The 10583-nt window shown below is 38.0% G+C and overlaps 1 long non-coding RNA gene across 1 annotated transcript; it reads left to right on the top strand.

Moving 5' to 3' along the window:
* The first annotated feature begins 6521 nt into the window (after window positions 1-6521).
* On the top strand, window positions 6522-9154 carry LOC134478223 (uncharacterized). The gene is made up of 2 exons (XR_010050712.1): window positions 6522-6611; window positions 8820-9154. It is a non-coding gene; the product is annotated as an uncharacterized LOC134478223 (long non-coding RNA).
* The last annotated feature ends 1429 nt before the right edge of the window (window positions 9155-10583 follow it).

The raw sequence follows: 10583 nt of genomic DNA, 5'->3' as shown, positions 1-10583 counted from the left end.
ATACAAATACATTATTTTCAATGTTAGGTTCAATAAATGTAATCACTGTAAAAGTCTACTTATTTTAAAATTTCAATTTCTACTTTAATTATTGTGACAAAGACTTAAATTGTTTCATATGATTAAAAGCCTATACTAAAAACAACCAAATATTTTTACTAACTTGTCCAGAGAATTTCATATGTTATATTTTCCTGTGTCTCAAAATGTAGAAAAAAATAGATAAGTTAATTTCTCCAGATGTATAACAAGAAAGGAAATCATTAGTGGTAATTAAGTGCTTCAAATCTGATAAATAGTCAATATTTTTTTTCTCTTTGTAATAAATGACATCTGACCTAACTTAGATTCTATTGTATTTTCTCTTGAATAAAGGAGATAGTAAATAATCTCAGAATTTAAATAAAATAAAAATAAAATCGGCTCATCTTTGGAACAATTTGAGAAAATATCTATTGTATAAGGTTATGAAGAATATAAAGTATAACTAACACTGGGCTGAGTGTTCTTCCAGTCATTATCAAATATTATAAGTGAATTTCAGCTTATGTAATGATACAGGTCTTCATGGTATAGACCTAATAAGTGTCCCAGACTCTCATGAAGTAGAAGGTGATTGCATCATGGCGATGCTCTTCACATCAGTGAATTCACCCGTGGACAAGTTCAGTGGCTGAATGTCATCTTGGAAGTGGGGTCTGTTGAATCTCCTCACTGGGGTGAGGCATGGACAGGTGTTTATGATCCCATCATTCTCCTTGCTTCCTGGCTGCTTAGGATAAACAGCTGAAGGACCACCATTCCCTGCACGCAGCCCTTTGTGCCTCTGAGCAGCCAAGACTGGACTGAACCCCTGGAAACTGTAAGCCAAGTAAACCTCATTCCTGGGATTGTGGGGGTCAGGAATTGTACCCTGGTGATGGAAAAGCAGGATGATGCATGAGTTATCAGATGGGATTCTGTACAACTAAGAAACAGAAATAAAAAGGGAACAAGGGCAAAGGAAATACTCAGGGAGTAAAGGGTGCTTTAAAAAATAGAGAGAGAGAGAGAGAGAGAGAGAGAGAGAGAGAGAGACAGAGAGAGAGAGAAAGAGAGAGGTCCTGCAAGCAGAAGAACAACTGGGAGAAAACAGGCAGTGATCCCAAAGTCACCTGCTACTGTCCTTTTATGTCCTCTTTGGTAGTGGACCCAGGTGTTCCCACTTGATTTCCTGCTAGATGATTGGTATCAGATGCCGGGTTTGGTGTGTTCTCCTAGCAGAAGGAAGATTGGTAGCAGGTGCAGAGCGCTAGTGATCCTATCAGGCTCAGGTGCTCCTGTTCTGAGCCTGTGGTCAATAAGTTGCCGGAGTTATAGCGTCATATCTGATGGATCCAGCCCAGGGCTGCTCCCTAGCCTCCTGCTCCATGTAAGTAATGTCACCTGCTATAGCTCCTTTTGAGTCTGGTGTTAAAAATGCAGATTTCTATATCTCCTTCTGGCCTCAAATTCTCCGGGATGATTCCTCAGGTAGTATGCCTGCAAGCACTCAGTTGCATTAGATACAAATCTACCTATAAATTGGTTATGAGAACTAATTAATCCTGATAGCGTTTTTTAATCGAGTGGTAAGTAGAAAATTACTCTGCTTAGTTCTCTGTTTGCATGAGTGATGTTTTCCTAGATAACCAAACTCCCGAGAAGAAGTGGTCATGAGATGTTTACACATGGTCTTACCAAGACACGAGAGCTGGTTCCTTCTTTGTGTTAGGTCAGTGTTTGAATGAGTCATGGCAACATGCCACCAGGGATAGTGCGTGGAGTGAAACCTCTCATATTACCTGTGTGCCCGAAGAGGTCGCTATCCACACAAACAGGGCTACTCCAGGAAAATTTCTGGGTACAAATATGGAGGAGAGATTGGAAAGTTGAAAGGCAGATATGAACAACGTGTTGTTTCCAACATTTTATGCTGAGGCTCCGGTGTCTAAATACACTGTGGAGTCCTGTTTGGTCTTGCCTATGCATACCTTTTGTCTCACACTCTAATTCTCTTATGGTACCTCACTCTTTCCCAGATCTCCGTCCTGCCTCAAATAAACATTCTGGTATTTGATGAACTGGCCTCTTTGCACTATGAACAATGTCTCTGAGACCTTGGGAACCTCCCATCCATTTCTCAGCATCTTTTCATGTTCTTTCATTTAGAAAAGTTTTCCCAACATTTTCTCAAATTGGGACATATCGGGCCTTCTTTTATGATCACTCTGCATGAACCACATCTTTTCTATTTTCTGTCCTGATGCTTTCACCTCTGGAGCTCTTCTAACTCCAGAGAACCACCCATCCCAGGTGAGCCAGTCCCTCTAGACTGTTAAACCAGAAGCGGTCTCTTAAATAAATAGATTTTTTGCACCGTTACAGATAGTAGCAAGGAAATAAAAGAAGCAGGTCCCGAGGCAATTCTCACAATAATCAGTCCCACAGGGGACAGCGAAATTGGAAAACGACCAGAGGAGAGTTAAGAGCAATGTTACATCCTCTGAGGAACGGAGCATTGCGAGTGACACTGGCTTTGAATCAATAGGGCTGAATTAGAAAAGCTTCGGAATAGCAAGGAATACACAAGAGGAAGCAGCTATTTTCTCTGAATTAGCTAAATAAACAGTCCGCAGACCATGTGGAAATAGGATATGGTGACCCTGGAGCTGGCTTGTGGTGGGATTTAAGTCAAGGTTGCAAAGATCTGTTTCTTCATCTGGGTCCGCCTGCAGCTATGAACTAAGAACTTGCCAATCCATTCTCTGTGCATTATTGTAAAATTCGTGACAGGACTTTGTCTTTTATCTTGAGAAAACTTGCACAGCTGTATCACCTCTTCAAACCCAAACCCAGCCAAGTTCCTTAGTGGACTTTCCTCTCATCCACCATTTTGCTGCCCTGATGACCCAGGGCCAAGCAGCACACAGAGGTGCAAGCCCTGTGCCCCAGAGCCTGCCAGGGCTGTTCCAGGCGGACAACACCCGTCCCCTGCTCTGCCTGGCTCTTCCCACTGCAGAGCTGATTCCTGGAGCTCTCTTACCTCCGGCTGTCAGATTGACCACACCTAGTGCTTCTTCATGTTGCTCCAGGAGCTCAGAATTTCCCCTTTTTAAAAACCATGAGTAATAGATGTTATGTTTCCAATGGTCATGGGCACCTTGTCTATTTTTTCAACCCACTATTTTTTAAAACAGAAAATCCTCAGAATTGGCACTTTTTCTGGAGAATGAATCTGAAATCCCTACATTCTGAAGCTTCCTAACATCTAATGTATCATTATTTGTGTAGTCATCCTCAAAACCTTACTGTTTCTCTCATTTGAAGTCTAAACACCTTGAGTAATAGTTATTGACACTGCATTCTCTGATCCCTTTCTTCTCGTGTCTTGGAGTCAGGAGTATCCCTTCCTCTGGGAGCTTATTAGAAATCTAGAAGATCAGGCTCTGAATCAAAAATAACATTTTAAAATAGTCCAGCTGACTCTTACGCACATTCAATTTTGATCAGTAAGTACTGCTCTAGGATCGCAAAGTCCTTTATCCTATTCTTTTCAAGTAGAATGACCTGAGGTTTCAAAACTGCATTAAACTTCAAAAGATGAATCCTTTTCTTCTCTAGCTCTACACACAGCATTTACTGTTAGCACTCAATATCTCTATCTTCCTTTCATTCTTCCACGGATTTTATTTCATTTCAAGATCACTCAGTCTTCAGACTAATCCTATGTTCCAGTGAATTTCAGAGATTTCCTTCGGAAGAGACAATAATTATTTTTTTTTTCTGATCATACATAGAATTATAAAGCTTTTTTCTTCTTACCGTTTTTTTTTTTTTCCTTTTACTTCTACAATTTCTGCCATGAGTCAAAATGTTCCCAATGTAGTCTTCACCAATTCTATTCACTTCTGCAACAATAAAGTTGTAGAATTTCAGATCGGGAGAAGGCAGTGATATCAGCGCAGCAGAGGGAAACGTCTGTTTTGTATGTCTACTTCTTCACTGATGGATTTTGCTAGTTCTCTATAGAATAAAACTTGCTTTTGGTACCTCATCGTCCACAGCATGATTCAGATTTGAATAAATATCAAATCTACCGGTGCAACCAGGATCACAAGAGGTTAGCATGTGGGAAGCTGGAAGTCAGTGGCTCCATACATTGGCAATTCCGACGTTCTGTGTACAAGTATTCAGGGCAGTTGGCTGAGAAAGACAAAATGCATCTTAAAGCTGAATGTACACAAGCGCATCTTTCTTCTTGAGATTTAAAATTATTTGGAGATAACTTAAGGGCTTGATGATTGAAAATCAAATCAGAGTTCACATTTTCAGGAACTATAAAGAAAATAAGCATCAAAGAAAGTGGCTGTTACTAGGATTAGTGCCCAGTATTACTGGTATTTGAGACCAGCTTTCGAGGCTAACCCCACGTCTTCTGAGTGTAGGCCAGAATTGCCTATCGTAAAGCAAACTGGAGTCTAGTTATTGCTCACAATTTCATAACTTTTCATATTTTCTGAAATTGAGTAATTTCATAACTTCTCAAATTGAGCTTTCCTACTTCAGAAAAAAACCTATGCGAGGAGTATCTTCTATTAAGTATTAGAGTAAACCTTGGAAAGTGGAATTCAGCCCTGCAAGAGTGAGAATACGGAAAGTGTTTCCAGTGCCTTCTAGAAGGCATGTTTCTTAGCCAACTACTCCACCGCACCCCACAAAAATAAGAGGAAATATGTCAACAATCTTACAGCGTTTCCTCCTCGAGAACATGCTGTGTTCTGCCACTGAATTCCGCAGCCCTATTGCATTTATTCTTTAGTGTGAACCAAGTTTAGTAAAATACCCATTTGGCAGAAGGTCATGGAACAGTGACGTAAATGACTCTATTTAAAACATAAGATATTATCCTTCGATATGAACATGACATGAATCCAGCCCCGCCATCGAAAGAAGGAACACATCCGTCACTAAGAAAACTTTTCCCTTCCTACTCCCCAACACTTGCTATCGTCAGGCCGTCCCTGAACAGCACTGTGTTATGTAGAAAGAGTAATTTCCTTTTTAAAAATTTTGTTTAGTTTTATTTTAAAAACATAAAAACTATATGAAGTTTCAAAACAAAGTAATAGGAGAATAAAACTGGTTAATATATTGTATATTGCTATCTTCAAAGTAATTTTTCAGATTTACAAGGTATAGGCATGAAAAAATGATCAAACAATTGAACAATGAAAGCACAAACTGCTCTTTTTGATGAACTAACAACGATTAGTAGCATAGTTAACTATCTTGTATATATCTTGTATGAGAATTCAAAGTATTGAATTTTCTTTGCCAGTTGGTATATGTATCTTTTGGTTTATTTCGGTCATTAATGTTTTAAAGCAGTGATTATATTTTTCAGGAGATAAGAATTATAGACCTTTCTTTGATTGATCACTAGATACTTTATATATTTGGTTCTATAGAATTGTCATATTTTGCTTCAGGCATCAGGTATTGTTTTCCAATAAAAGGAAACTGAAGAATGCCCAAACGTTCCCTGAATGATGGGGACTCTGTCTTACATTGTCTTCTGCTGTGGGTGTCTGAGTGGATTCTGCCTCTCTGTTTTAAAGATGCTTGTGCAGCCACAGGGCAGCTCCCTGGAGGACATGAGGGTCTCAGGTGCAAGGTTCTGGCTTCAATTCCTAGCACCAGCCAAAAGTCAGTGATGCATGTGATTGTATTTAGGGCCTGCTAAGAAAACTGAGGATAAGCACCTCCTTTCAACATCCTAACTAAATCACCTGTTCCTGCTCCCATTATTTATTTATTTGATTATTGTGGCTGTACTGGGAATGGAACCCAGGACCTCTTCTTGAGCTACACCCCTGCTCCTTTTTAATTTATTTGTTTTGAAACAAGATCTCACTAAGTCCCTAACTTATCTAGGTTTGGAATCTGCCTGCCTCAGTTGGTCAGAGCATTCAGATTATATGAATGTGCCCCAACACCTAGAAATCCGCAATATGTTTTAAAGTATCCTGCTGGGTATTACTGATTATACGTTGTTGTGTGATAGATTTCATTGTGTTCTGTTAAACTATCATACAGTTTGTCTCAGAAAGTGGAATAGGTGGAATAGGTGATTTTGGATTAGGTTAATCTTGTCAAGATTTTCTTTTAAGCGACTGTAGTACAGGTTTAGAAATACTTTCTTGAAGGGCACCTTCTACCTAGGTGCACCACTGCTGGCTTCTCAGTAAGCCAGTATCTGCCGCCCATGACCCTCTGCTGTCAGAGGCTTGGCATCTTCAAGGGTCCTCTTCTTAGTGTGAGCTCAGGGCCACTCCACTTAGCAGTGACCTAGACTTTCTTTTCCCAAACATCGTCCTTTACCCATGACAGTATTCCCCCTAACACTGAATAAGACCCCAGGCAGAGTTAGCATGACATTTTCAGGAAATCTTTTTCTTATTATTTTCATGTGATTTTTCTTCTTGAATTCCTCCTTTATAAGGACCTGGGAACTTCAAGCCCTCTCTCCTCAACTGGAAAACCCATTGGTCCTTCTCTGTGTCCGAGATGACCTCTGGTCAGAAAAGCAGGTCAGCTTCTTGTATGCCCTGTTTCTCTTTATGACTGTTCTCTGCCACCTAATTTCAACATTTATGCATATTTTATCTTATTGCCTATTTATTACAGAAAAATAAGGCAAGTAATATTCTGATAAAAAGCAGATGTTTATTGTACAAACTAATTAATACACTTTATTTACATATGACTAAGCAAAAAGTTATTCTTTTGAGTACTTACCTTGTTACACCTTTGATAAATTATCAAGCACAACACTGAACCTAAAAATATAATAATTATTTTGATCATTAGATTATTAAAATTTTATTAAAAAACAGTTTCAGATGAAAAACAATAAACTTAGATAATTCAAGGGAATTTTTTAAAAAATGGAACATGAAGACAGGATTTATTGCTATTTTGTTTTAGCTCACTGTACCATGGAAGAAGCTACTACGTTTATAGAACCATAAATCTCAAAGAGTCCCTGGCTGTACTCTTTCCAAACCATTGAGTGAAATAATGCTCCCAAACAGTATAAAATCCTACTAGATCATTCTCCTTGATTCTTAGAGGCTCAGAATTTATTTCTGCTGGGTTTAGAGAAGCCCAGTGTAATGAAGAGGAAGTTATCCAAACGTAGTGGGTGCATTTGTGGTCCTTTCAATCCAGACAGCATTTTCATACCAGTATTTTATGATAGAGCTAAATACTGAAAGCATGATGCATTTGGATAAGTGGAAGGAAACTTCACCCAAATGATTGTCTACTGAGCCACACTTAAGAATAAGATGAAATAGAAAATGATATAGTTTATCTGATGCTTGTATTCTTTTAAGAGGGCAATGGTTAAGATTTGATAGTTAAGATATGAAAACAACCTAAGTGTCCACAAAAGGATCAGTAGATAATTTCATTATCTATGTCTGTCTGTCTGTCTATTGCATATACTACACAATTACCTACTTCCATACAATTGTGTATTATTTAATGGTAAAAAAAAATTACAGTGAATCACTTTTCACAACATGATGTTTCTTAAGGATTTCTGCTAATTGATGTGGGCCAAAAATACAAACAAAACTACTAACTAATCTCACCTCACGACTTTTATCTTTTTCCATTTTTTTTTTTTTTTTTTTTTTGGACTGGGACTCAAACTCAGTACCTTGCGCTTGCCAGGCAGATGCTAATTCCACTGAGCTATATACCAGGCCCAATATCATTTTCATATGGTATATCAAAAGAAAAAATGATCAAATATAAAAAGATAGGGGAAAAAACCCAGCAGATGAAACAGGGGTCACCAGGAGCAGTGCAGGGGAACCCAGGTAGAAATGGAAAATGACCTCACACCTTAGCCATGCGGAATGAGCAGGTGTACAGATATGATGCATGACCTATGAAGCCCAGTTAATAAATGCATGTCAAGAAATTTTGTTAAGGAAACAGAATTCAGCCCATCTTTCACACAGGACAAGGCTCACTGTGATGGGAGAGAACAGATGTATTGGCATCCTCCATGACCTTCACACTGTAACCCTGAAATGTAGCCAATCAAATTCATTTAAAAAGTAAGGAATTCTTCCCACCACTAATGGCCTCAGTGCAAAGCTAACCTTTCCCCAGCTAGCAAAAACCAAACATCAATTTCTATATTATCTCTTTGTCTATAAAAATTTTGCTTATCCTATTGCATACATTAAGGTATAATAAGATACAACATATTAGAACCAATGGAAACAAATGAACAACAACTTGATGGGGCTTCAAAACAGGATGATATTAAATCAGCACTAGCTATTATGCTCTTATTTTCTTCAAAATAGTTATTTGTAGTATCACAGACAATAAAATAAAAATACCCAGATTCAAACCATTCCAATTAACGAGTGAAAACATTATATGGCTTCAATCCAGTGTGACTGGGAATCATGATTACCACGTACTTTCATGCATTCTTATCATTTCTTACACTAGGGAAACTATTCAGTATTTATACATGTGAGTTTGATTTATTTCACTTATGAGTATGGTCTCGAGCTGCGTCCATTTATTTATAAATGTTTCAATGTGGTCATTCTTTATAGCTGAGTAGTACTCCATTGTATAAAAATACCACAACTATTTTATCCATTCCTCAGTTGATGGACACTTAGGTTGTTTCCAAGATCTTGCCATTACAAATTGTGCTGCTGTAAACATAGGTGCATATTATCACTGTGGTATGATGTTTTCAGTTCTTCTGGAAATATGCCTAGAAGTGGAATAGCTGGATCAAATGGGACTTCAAATCCCAGCTTTTTTGAGGAACCTCCAGACTGACTTCCACAGTGGTTGCAACAGTCCACACTCCTACCAACAGTCCAGGAGAGTTCCTTTTTCTCCACAGCCTCTCCAGCATTTGTTATTGGTGGTTTTCTTGATCTTGGCCATTCTTTCTGGAGTGAGATGGAATTTCAGTGTGGTTGTAATTTGCATTTCTCTAATGATCCGTGATACTGAACATTTTTTAATGTATTTATTTGCAATTTGTATTTCTGTATTCATCTCACACGTCCATTTTTGGATTGGATCTTTGAATTTCTGGGGTCTGATTTTTTTAAATTCTTTATATGTTTTAGACAGAAGTCCTTTGTCTGAGGGACAGTTCACTAAGATGTTTTCTCTATTTGTGAGCTTTCTTTTCACTCTGCTGGTGATTTCTTTTGACATGCAAAAACTTTTTAATAAGATGAGATCCCAGTTATTGATTCTGGGAAGTATTTTCCATGCAGTTTGATTCTTGTTCATGAATTCTCTACCTACCCCTGTCTCCAAGACCTACTTAGTCTACCAGAAGATTTATTGTTTCTGTTGTAATATTTAGACCTTTGGTCCATTTTGACTTCAGATTAGTGCATGGAGATAGGCATGGATTTAGTTTTAATTTAGTATACAGAAAGCTAGTTTTTCTAGCACCACTTACTAAAGAGGCTATCTTTCTTCCAGTGAATGTGTTTGTAGTTGTGGATGTATCTCTGATCTTCAAGTCTGTTTTTATTCCACTAGCATGCTGATTTTATTACAGTAGCATTGTAGTATAACTTCAGGTCTTTACCTCAATCTGGTAAGAGTGATATATGACAAACCAACAACCAGTGTCATATTAAATGGTCAGAAACTGACAACCTTTACTCTAAAATCAGGAGCAAGACAAGGATGTCCATTATCACCACTCCTATTCAATATAGTGCTGGAAATAATAGCCAGAGCAATTAGACGAGAGAGAGAAATAAAAGGAATAAGGATAGGAAAAAAAGTTAAATTGCTATTATTCACAAATGACATGATACTCTATATATAAGACCCCCAAAACTCCATTGAAAAATATAATAACCAAATTCAGTAACACAGCTGGGTACAAAGTCAACACTCAAAAGTCAATAGCATTCTTGTACATGAACAATAGACTCATTGATAGGGAAATAAGAGAAGCCACACCCTCCACAATAGCATTCAATAAAAATGAAATACTTAGGAATCAGTCTAACAAGGAAGTAAAAGATCTATTCAATGAAAATTATAGTACTCTGAAAAAAGAAATCGAAGAAGATCTCAGAAAATGAAAAACCTTCCCAGTTCATGGAAAGAGAAAACGTTGTGAAGATGGCCATTTTCCCAGAATTATTATACAGATTTAATGCAATTCCAATCAAAATACCATTAGCATGCCTCACAGATCTAGAGAAATCACTCCTAAACCTCATGTGGAACCAGAAGAGACCTAGAATAGCAGAGACAGTTCTAAGCAACAAAGGCAGGGCAGGAGCCATCACAATCCCTACTTCTCAGTTCTTAGTGCTGAAGACGCCGCGGTTCTGTTCCACTTCACCCAGGTGCATCATGCCTTCACATTTTGATAATGGCTAATGAAAACAAAATATTTAAGTGAGAAGTCATTTATCCGGAGATTCCAAAAATGTGTCCCTTTGGTCTGTTTTACAATCAGAACTGCAGTGGGC

The sequence above is a fragment of the Cavia porcellus genome, unplaced genomic scaffold, assembly GCF_034190915.1.
Source record: "Cavia porcellus strain 051 isolate PalLab524CR breed Dunkin Hartley unplaced genomic scaffold, mCavPor4.1 scaffold_12, whole genome shotgun sequence".
NCBI lineage: Eukaryota > Metazoa > Chordata > Mammalia > Rodentia > Caviidae > Cavia > Cavia porcellus.
Note: the sequence above shows the minus strand (reverse complement) of the source record. Positions and strands in the feature narration are given on the sequence as shown.